At 46.0% G+C, this 17,185-nt stretch overlaps 1 long non-coding RNA gene across 2 annotated transcripts; it reads left to right on the top strand.

Annotated features, from left to right (window-relative positions):
* Window positions 1–7,111: 7,111 nt before the first annotated feature.
* Window positions 7,112–16,972, top strand: LOC309524185. 2 transcript variants are annotated; one of them, XR_014215831.1, is made up of 3 exons: window positions 7,113–7,835; window positions 9,354–9,593; window positions 14,731–16,972. It is a non-coding gene; the product is annotated as an uncharacterized lncRNA (long non-coding RNA). The 2 variants fall into 2 exon arrangements; XR_014215832.1 differs by lacking the exon at window positions 14,731–16,972 and having other exon boundaries at window positions 7,112–7,835; window positions 9,354–9,683.
* The last annotated feature ends 213 nt before the right edge of the window (window positions 16,973–17,185 follow it).

The raw sequence follows: 17,185 nt of genomic DNA, 5'->3' as shown, positions 1-17,185 counted from the left end.
TATAACTTTATTATGGAGAATGCAGGAAAGGGAGATGTGAGGAAGTCCAAAGGTAATGGAAATATGATTTATGGATAGCTGTTTTCGCTGTATCTTTTTTTTATTCTATGTTTATCTCTGTATACACTTCTGTTTTCTTTTGTTTGTTATTTCTTGGTGTTGGTATTTTATGTGTCTGGTGATTTTTTTTGTTTAAAATGTGCAATAAATATTTTATAAAATAAAAAAATAAAAAACAACAACAAAGTGCCGCCTTTGGGAAATTCCCCCTAGATGTCAATTCTGCCATTGAAATCCCAGTCATGTCCAGGAAAATCCGGGCGAATGGCAGCCCAAGCTTGAGAAGCAACAGGCACTGTGCTAAGTCAGGTTGCAAAGGGGCATAGCTGTCAACTTTCAGATTTGTAAATAAGGGATTAGCAGCCTCACCTGTCCTGGGCAGAGTCTAAGGGATATCTAACAATCCGGGATAGCAGTGGGAAGCAGTGAGAAACGGTGCTGGAATAAGGGAATTTCCTGCAAAAAAAGGGAAGGTTGACAGCTATGCAAAGGGATGGTGTGTGTATCACATGACTGTTATTTTGTATCCCCAAACCCACAAACACAGTACCGTGGTACCTCGGGTTACATATGCCTCAGGTTACATACGCTTCAGGTTACACACTCCGCTAACCCAGAAATAGTGCTTCAGGTTAAGAACTTTTCTTCAGGATGAGAACAGAAATTGTGCTCTGGTGGCACGGCAGCAGCAGGAGGCCCCATTAGCTAAAGTGGTGCTTCAGGTTAAGAACAGTTTCAGGTTAAGTAGGGACCTCCAGAATGAATTAAGTACTTAACCCGAGGTACCACTGTAATCATAAAATCCCTGCATTCGTGTCCCCCAACAGCAAACAACTCAATATGGCTAACCTGACCCAACAACCTATCCCCCACCCTTCACCGCCACCCACACATACAAACAAGCCACACTGCAATCACCTGAATGCAACCAACCAAGCTCAACCCCTTAATCTCTTGCATTATCAATAAAAATAAATAAATACCTAAATACATAAACAAAGGAACTACCCACATGATGCTGACACAAACCCCTTCACTAATAAAAGGCAACAGAACAATAACCCCATCTCTTCCCCAACTGAAAGATGTCTATGACAAAGGTCTCTTGCACCAACTGTAAACAAACAGTGAAAAAGACTATGAAATGAAAGTGGAGACAACGGATGTACCATTCACTGTTGAGCTTTTTTTTTTGTAACACAAAAAAACTTCCATAAAAAGTTTTTTGAGAAAAAAACACACAACAACCCAATTCAGAAATTGGTAATACCAAGAGAAAGGCTTACACAGCCTAGCAATGTCTTCCCGATATGCCAGTAATCAACCTGCAGGAAACCTTTTTGAAGAGTGCAGCATGCAAACATGGGAAACCAGCCCCCAGGTGGATCACTTCCAACACTTCACTCAGCAACACATGAGAACCGCTCAATGCTATTCTGCAAACACGCATCTCCCCAATAAGCCCAACAACTCCCCAATAAGCCCAACAAGCCCTCCCTCTCTCATAAAGCTCCTGAAGTACTATACATGAACTTGTGCAAATCACAATTCCCCCCTTCATTATTTATTGTAAGAAATATTAGTTGAACATTTAACATTCAATCAATCAACCTAGGACTTCCCCTCCATGGCTTCCCCAAAGTTCCATTTTTTACTGCATATTATATTTATTCTATGCCTTAGCTTCTTCACAAAAAACTCCACCAGACTTTCCACTGCAGTTCTTACTCAAATCCTACTTGCATTATATATTCCCAACAAAATCAACTGTTAAAGCCAGCTATGTTCTTCATTCAGAATATGCTAGTGTCCTGATTCTTCCCAACCATTAAAATCCAGGCAGTGGACGAGGAGGGCAAAAGCACTCTCCAAGACCAGAAACAGAGAGGGACCCTTGCTTTCAGATATTGTCAGTCATTAAATGGAATTTCTCCAGACAACACCGGGTGGCTCTCTCTTTTTAGAGAAGAGCATTGCTGAAGAAATAGGAAAGATCAAAACCTTAAGGTTACTCAGCTCTGTAAAAGATTCCCCTTATTGTGGGCTGGGACCACAATTTCCTACAAAGATAACTCTTACTGTTGTTGAAAAGGACTAGTTCGGAATGAGGAAGGGAAACCCCTTTGAGATTTTAATTGCATCCCATAACATTGGTTGTGGCCAGCCTAGTTCTACATTCCAAGTCCCAAATTTTGCCCAGACTCACCGGAGCTTCAGTCTCGTGCCGTCTGCGCTGAGAAACTGTTGGGAAATGCGAGAGGAGGTCAGGAATAATATTGTGTTGAATCAACTGCTGCCTACGCAACCTTGGTTCAAAAGAAGTGGCAAAGCATGATTGGCTGCTTTTTCTACCCCATGGTATCTCCAAATGTTGTTATCTGTTACAAAGCTTCTCCATTCCGTTCAAGGATGTCTGGTGTAGCCTTGTTTTTATTCCATCTAACTTTTTGTCCTCAATGCAAATGATTAAATTATTTTGGTTTCTTCCAGCTGCTCCTGGTGTCAAAACTAGGGGAAAGGATGCCCTGCCTTGCTTCCAAAGAGTCCAGGGTTTTTCCCCGCTCACCCAGCCGTGCACAACACCACTTGTGAGGCCGCTTAGTGTATGTCAAGAGATAGCAAGTGGCCCAAAATCACCCAGGGAGCTCCATGGATTTCCTCAGTTCTAGCCACCACAGCACACTGGTTTTCAGCCTGTTTAAGGAATGTAGAAAGTAGACCCCCCTCCTCCAACACAACAGCAATCAAACCACTGACATGCAGGCAATGCAGTGTTCAGATCTGCACATAATGCTAACCCTTGGATTCTTTAACAAACTACAAGCTAACCATGAGTTGTTCCACAGATGTCACACCATAGCTTGCTCTTGCTTTGTGACTTTGTAGTTTATCTAGTGCAATCCTTCACATAGTTTCTTGAAAATGTCATGGAAATAGTCCTAGGTAAGATCTAACTTATATTAAATCAACAGATGGGACCACTGAGAACCAACAAGGCGTCTAGTGGGTACCCTTTATTAATTCTGCTGCAGCAGAACAGCACCTTGAGAGCCAGTGTGGCGTAGTGGTTAAGAGCGGTAGACTCAACTGGGTTCATGTCTCCACTCCTCCACATGCAGCTGCTGGGTGACCTTGGGCTAGTCACGCTTCTCTCTGAAGTCTCTCAGCCCCACTCATCTCACAGAGTATTTGTTGTGGGGGAGGAAGGGAAAGGAGAATGTTAGCCGCTTTGAGACTCCTTCGGGTAGTGATAAAGCAGGGTATCAAATCCAAACTCTTCTTCTTCTTCTCTAGGTCAAATCCCAAAAGCACTGCCCAAGCAAGGAAATCATCAAGACTTTTATACAACTTTGTAACTAGTAAATTATTAGTAAATATTAGCAAAAAATGCATCAAAATGAGTGAAGAAAGTTTGCCTCACCCTGCCTCACAGGTGGGTCAGCCCTATGTTACAGAGAGCCTTGGAGAGTGCAGTTGCAGGTGAGGGATACCTTGATAGAAAGTCCCTCCTCACCTCAAACTTGTCAGTAGGTCGGCCTGGAAAAGTGGGATCGTAACTAGGCACTGATGGATTATCTGCTTTACCCCAAACTTGTTTCAACATCATCGTGCCACCTCCTGCCATGCCACCTGGGGAGAAAAATAGTCAGCAAAGGAGGCATTAGGTGGATTCTGAGGATGGGTGGAGGGGAAATGCCAGGAAAAAAATGAAAAGCAAACTCGGTGATTTAAAACCACTCTTGCAAATAAGTCAACAACAAGCCTGCAATTTATTTATTTCTACTAGTCTGCTACGAGACTAGAATTGTAGAATCATAGAGCTGGAAGGGACCTCAAGGGTCATCTAGTCCAACCCCCTGCCATGCAGAAATCACCACCTTCTGATGGATTTGAGTAGATGGATTGAGTGTTAAATGAGAATTATTGTGATTTTGGCACAAGCCAAAATCTGCTTTGCCTTTTTCAGTCCTTAGCTGAAAATATGCAAACCACAAGGGTCTTTGGTAAGGAACAAGTGGACAGTGATGAGACAAATTCATGGGGAAGGAGGGTCCACACAGTGGCTGGTGCTCAAATGGCTAAACAGAACATTCACAGTCAGAGAGTCTATGTAGAATAATCAAGTGTCAAGGGTCTTCGCTTCGGGTCTTCCCACTGGGTCACATGCACTGGGGGAGAATCTCTGAGCTCCTTAGATAGGGAGGAGTGTGTGTCCATGCTAACTGTGGGGAAAGGGGGAAGCCTCATGGAAGAGAAGAGAAGAGAAGAGAAGAGAAGAGAAGAGAAGAGAAGAGAAGAGAAGAGAAGAGAAGAGAAGCCTTCCACTGAGTTCTTCCCTCTTCCTCAAGCATTCTCCATGGAGAAATAAGCTTTCCTTTTCCCATATCTTGCGCAGAAGCTGTAGCGAGGTGTGTGTGTGTGTGTGTATGATCCATCCCTCCTTCCCCAGCTGCCTCGCGCCCCAGCATGGAATTCTAGGTTGCCTGCATCAGATGAGTTGTTTAATAAAAGCCCCGTTTAAAACAGAAAAGCAAAAGCACAGCAAAACATTAAAAGAGATAAAGCAATCATTTTTAAAACATCCTACTCCAGCCTTCCTAAGGTTTTGTAACACTAGGTTGGGGAAGTCCTGTGGAGGACTTGTACAGACTGTGGAGGTCCTCATTAATTTAGCTCCTGATTAAAGTTTTATATTATGGGATTGAGTTGAGTGACTGATTATCTGTCAGACATTATTGAGTACAGAATTTCGTGGATTTCTAGATTTGTTTCTTAGCTGGCAGTGAATCAAATGAATAAGAGTTTTTAATATGTTTCAAAATGAAAACAAACACACTGCATTATAATTCTCCACATCAGATCTCTATACCTATCAGTTCTCCAAATTTTCTACCTGGCCCCACAACTTAATCTTACACATGTTTCTTAATAAAGATGTTATTTTACATTCACTGGTGTTTACCAACGGTTAAGTGTGCCTAGGATTGCAGTCTTACCTTAGTTGCCATCTCTGGCCAAATCAAGCCCATTCCTGCCTCAAGGTTTCCTCTGTCTCCTTGCTCCTGACCCCACTGACCCCTTTTTAAAAATTAAATCTTCTGTTTTACAATTTAAATACTCATTTTACGTCCTTAAGATATCAGTGACTTCCCTATTTCTTTTTAATCCCTGCATATTTTACAAAAACCTATACCAATCAGTATTCCATTATTGCATCAATCAAATTTATTTACACTGCTGAATTAATCTCTTCAGCTGTACACAATTATTTTCCACATATTAAAAAAACATTTTCCAATCTTCTTTAAACGTACGTTCTTCTTGTTCTCTTATTCTATATGTTAAGTCTGCAAGTTGTACATATTTTGTCAACTTAAGTTGCCATTCTTCTTTGGTTGGGACCTTGCTCGTTTTCCATTTGGGGGCTAACAAAACACGGGCCGCAGTTGTTCATACATAAATAACCTTTTCTGGGAGCAGGGGGGGCTCCTACTCCCAGTGACCCTCGGTCACTGCTAAATCAAGGACAAACATTGGGAAGACTGTTATGTACTGAGTTGAATAGGATCCAAAATGCAGCAGTCTGATTGGCCCTAGAACAATAGGATTCAGAATGCAGCAGTCTGATTGGTCCACAGGAGCTACCCAGGTATGGGGCCAGGTATGGGGCCAGGTATGCAGGTTGGCATCTACCCTGGGACTGGCACTCCTGCCTGGATTGGCTGTGGCATGAGAGGAGGGGTTTCACTGACATGCATACTCCCCCAGCTTAGAGAGAGAGAAAGAAAACACATTGAGGGTAGCAATCTGCGTCTTAGTTGTCCTAAGTCAGACCGAAGAAGGGTGGTGTGAATTGCACATGACTGTTACTTCACATCCCCAACCCAACCCCAAAAATAATCATAAAACACCTGCATTCAGAAAATGGGAATGTCAGGTTAATAGCGTAGCCATCTCTTCTGACATGCTAGTTTTCAGCCTACAGAAAAAGTTTATGCACTATGAAGCATTCAATCATGGGGCTCTAGCCCACAGGTGGACCATATCCAACACCTCACACAGCAACACACATGCGAACAAGTGACTATGTGGCATCCACATCATTGTCCACCCAAGAAGATACGGAAAAGGAAGTACTTTTCCACCCTGTGAATGGCTAACTATGGAATTTGTTACAAATTGTAGTGATGGCTGCCCAGATTCTGTCAAACTAGCAGTTCAAAAGCATACCAGTGCAAGTAGATAAATAGGTAACGCTGTGGCGGGAAGGTAATCTACTTTTCCGTGCGCTCTGGCACTTGTCACGTTCCTCCATGCGCCAGTAGTGGTTTAGTCCTCTGGCCACATGACCCAGATAGCTTTCTGTGGACAAATGCCGGCTCCCTTGGCCTGAAACAAGATGAGTGCCGCACCCCATAGTCCAGCCTTTGACTGGATTTAACCATCCAGGGGTCCTTTACCTTTTACCTTAAAAGGGGATTAGACAAATTCATAGAGGATAAGGCCACCAATGCTAGCAGCCATAATGACTGCAAAATAAAACAGGCATCATCCCCCTGATTGCCAGTTGCAGGGGAACAACAGCAAGAGAGAACATATGGTTGGCCTCTGTAGGAAAGAGGACGCTGGGCTAATTAATTAGGCGCACATGGCAGCAGGATTGGCATCTCCAGTGGAGGAGCTTCATGCTCCGGCACCAAGGGTCGGAGAGCAGGCGGGGGTGGGGCTGGCGCGAGTCCCGGGGGTGTGGTACGCCACCCGCAGGGCGGGGCACTTGCCCTGGGGGCGGGGCATGCCTCCTGCAGGGGTGTGGCATCCAGCATGGGTGGGGGGGTTGCCGTGATGGCACCCCACTGGGATAGCGCTGCCAGGGGTGGTGCGCTCCCCACGCACTCCTCCTCCTCCCCCAGTGGGCATCTGCTAGCTTTTAATGCAGGTGTGGGGAATCTTTGTCCTTCCAAAGTTGCTAAACCCTTATTCCCATTAGCCCTAGCAAGCATGGCCATTGGGCAGGTGTGGTAGGACTGCAGTTCAGCAACCTTAGGAAAGATACTGACGGGTGCATCTGCAAGCAGACTGCCTTGCAGAGCTCTTGGAAAGAAGAATGTGGCCCAAGAGCTCAGACTCCATTGCGTTGGACAATTTTCCTGGCCGATTAGTTTGAAAGTTGAAGTTTTTAACAGAGGTTCAGGACAGCTGTGATCTGTAGCATTCTCATAAGTGAAAGCAGACTTTTAAAAGAGAAACATAATGCAAACCTCCAATTAGATCAAGTGCTAAACTGCCTACTCTAGATAAGGTTGCACTTTCCCTGAAGGAGGAGGTTTGCAGTTTGGGGGTGCTTCTGAATGCAACTGTCACTGGAGCTACAAGTGCCTTCTCCCAAGTAAGATTGGTTTGACAGTTATGGCCATTCGTAGATTTATAGAATCCAGATCAGGAAAACCTTGGCACTGGAGTTCCTTATCTTTAAACCAGATTTGTGAGGATGTTAGCATCGAAAACGCCTATGTAAAGGGTTAATTACAAGAACTGCAGAACTCTGTGATGTCGTACATAGTTATAGAGTTGGTATAGTTATGGCAGTTAGCGGAACAGTCTCAGCTGACCAGAAGATATGTTCTGTTGTGCTGATGTCTGCCTCAGAGTTGGATTCAGGTGGAAAGCCGTGTTGATCTGTCAAAGTCATAATAAATAACAAGATGGAAGACGGAAAAATCTTTTTTAATAATTCCAGTGGCACCTTTAAGATTAACTAAATATAAGCTTTCAAGGTATGAGCTTTCATGTTTAATCTAATTACCGTATTTTTCGTCCTATAGGGCACACCGGCCCATAGGACACACCTCATTTTTGGGGGGAGGAAATGAATAAAAACAATTTATTCCACCACCCCCAGCTGCGGCTGCCCCCCCAAGCCTTGCACCCCGAAGCATGGTGCGCCCTCCGGAGGGCACCCCGTGCTTCGGGCTGCAGGCTGCTGCCCGCAAGCCTTGTGAGCCCGCGGGAACTCCCGCAGGGCTTGCAAGGCTTGCGGATAGCTTCCTGAAGCCTGGAGAGCGAGAAGGGTTGGTGCGCACCGACACCTCTCGCTGTCCAGGCTTCAGCGAAAGCCTGCATTCGCCCCATAGGACGCACACACATTTCCCCTTCATTTTTGGAGGGGGAAAAGTGCGTCCTATGGGGCGAAAAATACGGTAGATGTTAAATGTTAGGATGTTAGACGTTCTAGCAAATTAAGCATCATCTACCTACATTGTGAGGGACGCGGGTGGCGCTGTGGGTTAAACCACAGAGCCTAGGACTTGCCGATCAGAAGGTCAGCAGTTCGAATCCCTACGACGGGGTGAGCTCCCGTTGCTCGGTCCCTGCTCCTGCCAACCTAGCAGTTCGAAAGCACGTCAAAGTGCAAGTACCGCCGGTACCACTCCGGCAGGAAGGTAAACGGCGTTTCTGTGCTCTGCTCTGGTTAGCCAGAAACGGCTTGGCCATGCTGGCCACATGACCCGGAAGCTGTACGCCGGCTCCCTCGGCCAATAAAGCGAGATGAGCTCCGCAACCCCAGAGTCGGTCACGACTGGAACTAATGGTCAGGGGTCCCTTTACCTTTATCTACATTGTGTATTTTAATCTACAAGTGCAAGTACACTAAGTAATAGTAGTATGTTATTTTAACTTTAAAAGAGAGTGACTTGCGTAATTTTTATGGGAGAGAAAAGAGAACTAATTAAAGAGTCAAAGGACCCAGGGCTGTCTTCCACACACTCTGCAAATGGGAACTACAGTGTAATTCCCACAATTTGGAATGGACGCAGCTTTCAAATAGAGGGCTGTCCTCTGTAAAACGGGGAGCGTGAACACTCTGCACAGGTTCCCCACCTGAGTTTTAAAGGACAACATATCTGATAATCATCAAGCGCTGTCCACACACAATAACATGGTAGAAGAATAAACACTGAAGACAGCACTACACATTACACACACATGGCTTATTCAATTTGTTTATTCTGCTTTTATGCAGCCATCTCATAACAGAAGTTCTCTGGATGTTGCACAAAGCAACCCTTCCAGTCAAAGTATATAAAACAATAGAAATGACAACTAAATTAATTTTTTAAAACTGAAACAATTAAAAAGCTATGGATTAGATCAAACTAGGTTATATAGCAGACCTGCTGAAAATAGTGGGCTTACTCTGAGCACAGCTAATGTTGGATAGCACCCTACATTTCTTTTCTGCATTTCTTTAGGGTTATTTAAAAACTTATCTTTATTTTGAAATTGCCTCTTAGGAGAAAAGCTGTAACCCAGCGAGCTTCAGGGTCAAACTGACAGAACCATGAAATGTGTACAGCAAGACTTTATGTTCCCTGAAGACTACTGCGCTCATAATAACAAGATAACATTCAACGCACAGTTGTGTCAAATGGAAGTTTTGAGTGAAGAATTAGACAAAACATCCTCATTGGTGCAATAATAATATAGGAAAAGTCCTGCATGTTAATATCCAAGTTTGGGGCAAGTATTCTTTGGTGAGAGAACCCCAGCAGAGATTTAATGTCACAAAATAATGTTATAGACAGTATAAACCTAGAAATTAATAAATGCTAGGATTTTGGTTATTTGTGGTATGAAGGGACAACGCAAGCTGCAAAGAAATTCCTGGGCTGGCTTATGCAAACCAACCTGGAAGAGCAGACCTGTTAGCATTACAAAAATGTATTGATAGGCTGTAGAAGGATCCTTTGGCCTGGGGAGTCAGATGCCACAAAAGTTGCCAGGGTAACTGTGTGTTTAGGGGACAGGAAAAGGGAGGTTTGAAGCAAAGGTTTCTAGGCAGGAGGAGGAGGAGGCAGTAAGGCTGGGAACCATCTTTGAGGGAAACAGCCTGAAGGTTACTTGTGCTGCTGCTGCTTCTGGAAATGTGCATGCTTTACGATCTAGACTTCCTCCATGCAAACCTCTTCACCCGTTGAGCTTCTCAGGTAGACTAGGGGACAGCAGAAGCTTGATTACCTAGTCCCTCCCAAAGGAAGGGGAAGTGGACACACCTAAGCCTGGCAGAACAGCTTAGTCTGTGCTATTAACCCCTTCCTGCATTAATTAGAAAGCAGGCTGGTTATATGAAGTTGGTTTTCCCATAATCCACACAAACTTTCCTCCTTAAAAGTGATTCCACAGCCCCTTGCCTCTGGAGCAGAGCCTCAGAAAATGGCCTGGGCAGGTTCTTTTGGGAGCAGAGTGCTTGTTCAGATAAAGGAAAGAAACGGTAAAAGGTAAAGGACCCTCAAGACAGTTAAGTCCAGTTAAAGGTGACTATGGGGTGTGGCGCTTATCTCGCTTTTCAAGCCAAGGGAGCCGGCGTTTGCCCACAGACAGCTTTCTGGGTCATGTGGCCAGCATGACTAAACCACTTTTGATGCAAGGGGACACCGTGACATGGAAATGCCGTTTGTCTTCCCGCTGCAGATTTATCTGGTGTGATTTGGAACTGCTAAGTTGGCAGAAGCTGGGACAGAGCAATGGGAGCTCACCCCGTTGCACAAATTCGAACCGCCAACCTTCCAATCGGCAAGATACCCGATATATGGATACCTGGGGCTAAGGAATCTATAGTTTGTGCAGCACAAGGAAAGGCAGAATCCTAAAAGGGAGCTTCCTTATAAAAAGCCCTCTTTGCCATCGCTATCGCCACTTGGTAGGCTCGTCAAATTGAGCTCTAACCCATGTCTGGTCCAATTCAGAATCAGAAGCAGCTTTCTGCCACCGGCACTCTAGCTGTCTCAGCAATTGTTTCATTGCCCTCAGCTCTGGGGAAAATCATGGGGCTGTCCGGACTCCATGCAGTCAGAGAGGGCGCTTCAGAGCCAGCCCTGGTTAACTCTGCATTCCAGCAGGCCACCAGGGAATCATCTGAAAGGCCATCAACACGGGATAAAACACCCCCTACCACTCTTTGGAAACCATTTAGATCCATGAAGTGGCGGGGGCAGACCATCCAAATCGGTCCCACCTCCCTGCAGAAGGGAAGGGTTGTTGAGAAGTCCACTTGCATCAGGAAGTGATCCGACCATGGCACCTCTTTTGTTTCATTTTACTTAACTGTTGAATCACCCACGTCCACAGAGGTGAACACCAGGTCTAAGGCAGGTCCGCGACTATGAGTTGGGTCAAACTTATTCAGGGACAACCCCATGAAGGCCATGCTTTCCACGAAGTCCTGAGTGCCCCTTGTAAAGTCATGTCGAAATAGATATTAAAATCCCCTAGGACAGGGATGTCCAACCGGTCGACCACAATCAACAGGTTGATCCCCTCTTGATAGAAGTTGACCGCAGGCTCTATTTCCTCCGCAGGGGGGGAATGAGGCCTGGCCCTGCCCCCTCACTCTGTCCATTATTTGCACACAATTTCAAGAATGGAAGATGGCAGGATTAAGCGTGTTCTCCTTCATAGAGAACACGTGTTGCGGTGGGATCTGAACAGGCCACCCCTCTGTTGCTGGGTGGGTTAGTATGGATGACTATCCACAGTGATTGGGCGGTTGGGTTACTGGGCAAATTTTGGTGTTGCCATTTAGGGGGATGGACCAAAGGTTATAAAATCAAGTCACACATCACTGACTGGGCTCTTTTGCTGCGTGCATCGGATCACCTGGAGCACTTGGACCGTCTGGAGGACAGTGGAGCGGTCTGGTTACATTTCTTTACTTCCCCCTTCTTTTTAATCCTCTCTACTCCCTTAATTAATTTAATTCCCCTTTTCCCCCGTTTGATTTCCCACCCCACCCCTCACCCTGCCCTTTGGAAAGATTCTCCCTGTATCTGTGGGCGTTGCCTGTGTGTAATCCTCCTTGGGTTGCCTTTCCCAATAGGGAGAGAGCCCCCATTAGGGGCTTTCTTTTGCAAAAAATGTCCCCCCCCCTTTTGCCAGTTTGTTAATTGTGGGGCTAGTCAGGGCTGTTCCCAGCTTAGCTGGAATCACTTTCGTTTATAGTATCCCCAAAGGTTGGCTTTATTTTGGGTGCGTGCAGTGCTGTTGGCTGAATTTTAATCTAGCCTTGGGCAGGAGCACCATTTTGAGCTTCCTTTAATATTGCAATAAAACAAATATTCTTAGGAGCCTTCACAGCCTGCACATAACATCCAAGCCTAAGCCTGCTACAGTTAGCAGTACAGTAAATTGTTAAGTCTCTATAACACGTGACATCTGCTTGCAGGCTCAGTTGTTGCTAATGTATATCTGAGGCAGACAGAGGGAGCCAGAGGCTCTCTGTGCCTCCAATGATTATGAGCACTCTGTGTATGCTCTTGAACTATGCGGCTTCTGAATAAGTTTATTTTCTTCTAGTTTGTTTTGCTCTGATAGTGGCAACCGCCATTCTAGAGACAAGCCATTGTGGTTTGTGGCTAGAGTGCAGGACTAAGGACCTGGGAGACAGGGTTCATATCCCCCACTTAGCCATTGTTATAATAAAACAAAACAAAACAAAACAAGCTTCTCCTTTTGGACTACGGTGGTACCTCTGGCTACATACTTAATTCGTTCCAGAGGTCCGTTCTTAACCTGAAACTGTTCTTAACTTGAAGCACCACTTTAGCTAATGGGGCCTCCCGCTGCCGCCGTGCGATTTCTGTTCTCATCCTGAAGCAAATTTCTGGGTCAGCAGAGTCTGTAACCTGAAGCATATGTAACCTGAAGCGTATGTAACCTAAGGTACCACTGTATTCTGTTGCTGGGTAAAGGTAAAGGGACCCCTGACCTTTAGGTCCAGTCGTGACCGAGACTGGGGTTGCAGCACTCATCTCACTTTACTGGCTGAGGGAGCCGGGGTACAGCTTCCGGGTCACGTGGCCAGCATGACTAAGCCACTTCTGGTGAACCAGAGCAGTGCACGGAAACGCCGTTTACGTTCCCGCCGGTTCCTATTTATCTACTTGCACTTTGATGTGCTTTCGGACTGCTAGGTTGGCAGGAGCAGGGACCGAGCAACGGGAGCTCACCCCGTCGCAGGAATTCGAACTGCCGACCTTCTGATTGGCAAGTCCTAGGCTCTGTGGTTTAACCCACAGCGCCACCTGCGTTATTGGGTAGTTCGGCCCATTAGTGATATTGCTCCCAAAAAAGAACTTTGAGTTTTCCCCATTGGAGTGGCAGCACACATCTGGACTGAGGAGTTAAGGGACCATTGGGTCTGTCTTGGTCTGATAACCAGGCAGTGGTGAGCGTCCTGGCAAAACGGTTCTCATGCTCCGGCAGAGTCTCCACCCCTTTTATGTGCTTTCCAGCTGCACTGCTTAAGGTTTAATATTGTGTTTCTGCTCTCTTTATTACGGGATCATCTAATGTTTTCGCTGACGCTCTATCCCATTTTTTCAGTTGGAGAGCTTCAGATCCCGGCTGCTGGACGCCCAGCTATAGCCGGATTTTTCTGGAGCTCCTGTGGCACATTGGCAACAATTAATAATTACGGGGAGTAGTAGCTTATGTTTCCCCTTCCGCTTTTAGGTCTTATGAGAAGGCCTGGACTGATTTCTTAGCGTTTAGCTGGCAGTCCTCGGCCATTCAGAGGAACTTGCCCCCTTCCTCTGAGAAGGCCCTGCAGTACTTGGCCCAGCTGCTGCAGATCGGATGCACTGCTAAGGCTATCAGAATTCAGTCCGCTGCAATGTCTGTGTTATGTACTGAGTTGAATAGGATCCAAAATGCACCAGTCTGATTGGTCCTAGAACAATGCAGCAATATGATTGGTCTGCAGGAGCCACACAATCCGGCTCCAGATGGAAGTGAATCCACAACCTGATTGGCCTACAGGAGAATTTCGGAATTAGCCAATCACATGCAGCCCATTGTGTAAATAATGTATATAAAGCAGATACTTTGAGGGGGCATTCATTCCTCCTCACCACTATGAGCATGAAATCCACCATCGACTCTGAGTATATTTCAGTCTGCTATAGTAAAGCTTTAATTTTTCAGAGACCCTTGTAAAAAAGGGTCGTGCGCAGGGCCTTGGAAGGTTGGAATAGGCTCCAACCTTCACAGGACAGCAGGCAGGAAGCCAGTCAATTTTTGACCTATGCAGTATCCACAACAAGTTAAGACTTGTCTGCTGGTTCGAGATCAAGGCGAGACTTCTTTCAGTATTCCATTGTAATTTTGGTGTACTGAGGGTTGGGGAAATTGTGTTGGAGCCAGCACGAGGCTGAGAGTCTGGAGGCTTATTTCCTCAGGACTTTTCCTTATCTGCTTTGGAGCTTGTCATTAGTGTTTGGAGCTCTAAGTCAGACCTAGTGGGCAGGGTTGCCTGCCACCATCAGGCTTCCAGTCAAGGGTGAGGCGGGCCCTTGCCCTGTTATTGGATACCAGAAATATTTGGCTTTTCGTTCCCCTGGGGGCTGGCTCGATTCTAGTGCACGAAAATGGGTTCCCGTTAGACAGGCATCTAATTGCTCACGTCGTGCACCAGTTATTGCAGCCTGCGGCTTGCCTACTGCTGAACATGCCTCATTCCTTCCAAATAGGTGCAAAGACTGCGCACTGGGGCCTGTCAGTAGACAGGATTGTGCATACGGGTCATCGGAAGTCTGACGCTGACAAAGGTTACATCAGGAAGCATCATCAATGATGCCTGTACTGATGCCTGTCTGTTATTTCCTTTTTTCATAGGAGCAGCTGTGCGCATTTGGATTGTCGGCCACAGCATCATGCACTGAGCTGGCAAGCATGCTGACGAGCCTGGACTGGGGGCGCCATCTCGGCCTTCCTGCCCATGTGAATGTATCCCGGATGTTCAGATGGGGAATGCTTTGGGAGGAGTTCCTTCCTTTGGTGTGGTTGAGTGTGACCTATGTAGGTCCTCCTGCAGCGCATGCGGTGCAGCAGGGCGAAAATGATATGCTGTCTTCCCCTGGCATTTAAGTTTGAGTCCCACATGCATGAGGACTTGGATGAGTTGATGGCAGCTCTCCCTGGACTCAAAATATTTTGGTTACAATTGCTTCAGCGACATGCGTGGTGCGGTAGCCACGGCCCACCTGCCACTGAGAGGGCCAGAAAGTGTGTGGATAGTGCAGTGGCCATGAAGGTCCTTGCCTTGGGAGGTGTGGTTGTCTGCCATGCAGTGCAGGAAGCACACTAATAGTGCTGTGGCTAAGAGGGTTTATTCCGGGTGTGTGTGTGTGCTTAATTTTGCACCCTGACATTAACATCAAGCTTCTTCTTTTTACAGGGATGATGGAGTGCACCAGTCTCCAGCTGGTTATGACATTTGGTTTACTGCTGTGTCGTCGGGGTTGAGGAATTGGGTGCAGTTGTGAGTGGTTTGGCGGTGAGCCTGAGGGCTCGATTGGCGGTTAGGCATTGGTTAAAAAATTGGTTGGTGGAGGGGTAAGTGCCTGCCCCTCCAATGCTGCTGCGGAATGGGAATTCCATTAAAGGAATCCAGGCACTTGCCATTCTTTTGTCCATACCCCTGAATGGGGCTTAGGGCCGCGCAAGCCCCCGGGAGCATGTGGGGGGGATGAGGGTCTGGTGCCCGGCTCCATGCTTTCCCCATTATTGTTTTCCCTCACTGGCTTTCGCTGGAATCCGGAAGTCAGTTCTATCCCTGGGCGTGGAGACAGATAGTCATAACCAATGCCTAAGCAACCGCTCACATTTATGTATTTTAATAAAGTTGTGGCCAAAATTATGCCAAAAACCTTAAACAAAAATTATGTGTGAATTATATAGGGCTGGCTTGGGGGACCTCGACATGCAACTTCTTGTTTAGCGATTCATGTTGCGTTCCCCCCAAAAAGTGGCAGAAGTATTTGCTCGCCCCCCTACAAAAAGCTCAAAAACTTTGGGTGTCCCCCCCCCGCCCCCAAATGGGTAGATCACTGCTAGGTTTTTTTCCTGGGAGTAGATTGCAGTCTCTTGGAAGTTGGATGTTCCTGCCCTAGGACAACCAAACTAGGTGTCTCCAGGAGAACATCTGCCACGACCTGAAGCAGCTCGGGCAGGGAATCCTTGGTGCAGCAGGGAAGTCAGTACCCCAAAAGGAATTCTGTACCGCCCCTATTGCCCAGCGTCCAGAACATGCACTCAGAAAACTGGGTCTTTCCAATAGGATGCCTGGAGCAAGCTACCGACTTCCTAAAAATAACTGCAACACCCCCCTCCCCTTCCATATGATCTCGGTTGCTGTGTGTAAGAGAAACCTGGCAAGAACAGGCCCATCTGCTTCATCCAGCCAAATCGCTGTTACACATGCCAAGTCAAGTCCTATTTCCATGATCAAGTCGTGGATGACAGCGGTCTTGTGAATCATTGACCTGGCATTGCACAGCAACACTTTCAGGTCATGTGGGTTTCCCTTGTTGGTTCCAGTATCTTTCTGGTCAAGACCAGACCCAGAGGCAAGGATAGTCCTCAAACAATGACTAAACCTGCCTCCTTGGTGACTTGATGTGGTCTTAGTGTAACTCCTCCTCCTACCCGTGACCACTGAGATCGGGTGTCCCAGTGCATCCCCTCTGTGGAACCTGCCCCAGCCATTCATTATACCATTTCCATTCCTTTATAATAAGTTTGTTATCCTGATTTCTTATTCTTCTGGTAAGTTTCACCATTTTTGCATAGTCCATACGTTTTTGTAACCAATCTTTCGTTCATTCCTTCATCGTTCCATTTTTGGGCAAATAACATTCTTGCACCTGTGGTTTCATACATAAATAAATTTCTATACTATCTATACTGTACCTATAATTCCCAAAAGAAAAGCTTCTGGTTTTTTAAAACAAATGTTAACTTAAACATCTTTTCCCATTCATTATATATCATTTCCCAGTACGTTTTTACCTTATTGCAAGACGACCACATATGATAAAAGGTGCCTTCTTTATGTTTCCAACACTTGTTTGATTTTGATTTACAGTGGTGCCTCGCAAGACGAAATTAATTCGTTCCGCGAGTTTTTTCGTCTAGCGAATTTTTCATCTTGCGAAGCACGGTGTCGGAAAAGTTTTGGAAAAGCTTCAAAAATCACCAAAAACCTCAAAAAAGGCTACCACACCGCATTCTATGAGTTGCTCCTTGAAGTCAAGTCGCAACTGTATTAACGGTGTTAAGAAAAAGGAAA

Source organism: Podarcis vaucheri (assembly GCF_965113315.1).
Source record: "Podarcis vaucheri genome assembly, chromosome: Z".
Lineage (NCBI taxonomy): Eukaryota > Metazoa > Chordata > Lepidosauria > Squamata > Lacertidae > Podarcis > Podarcis vaucheri.
The sequence above is the reverse complement of the archived record's forward strand: the minus strand, read 5'-3'. Positions and strand labels throughout refer to the sequence as shown.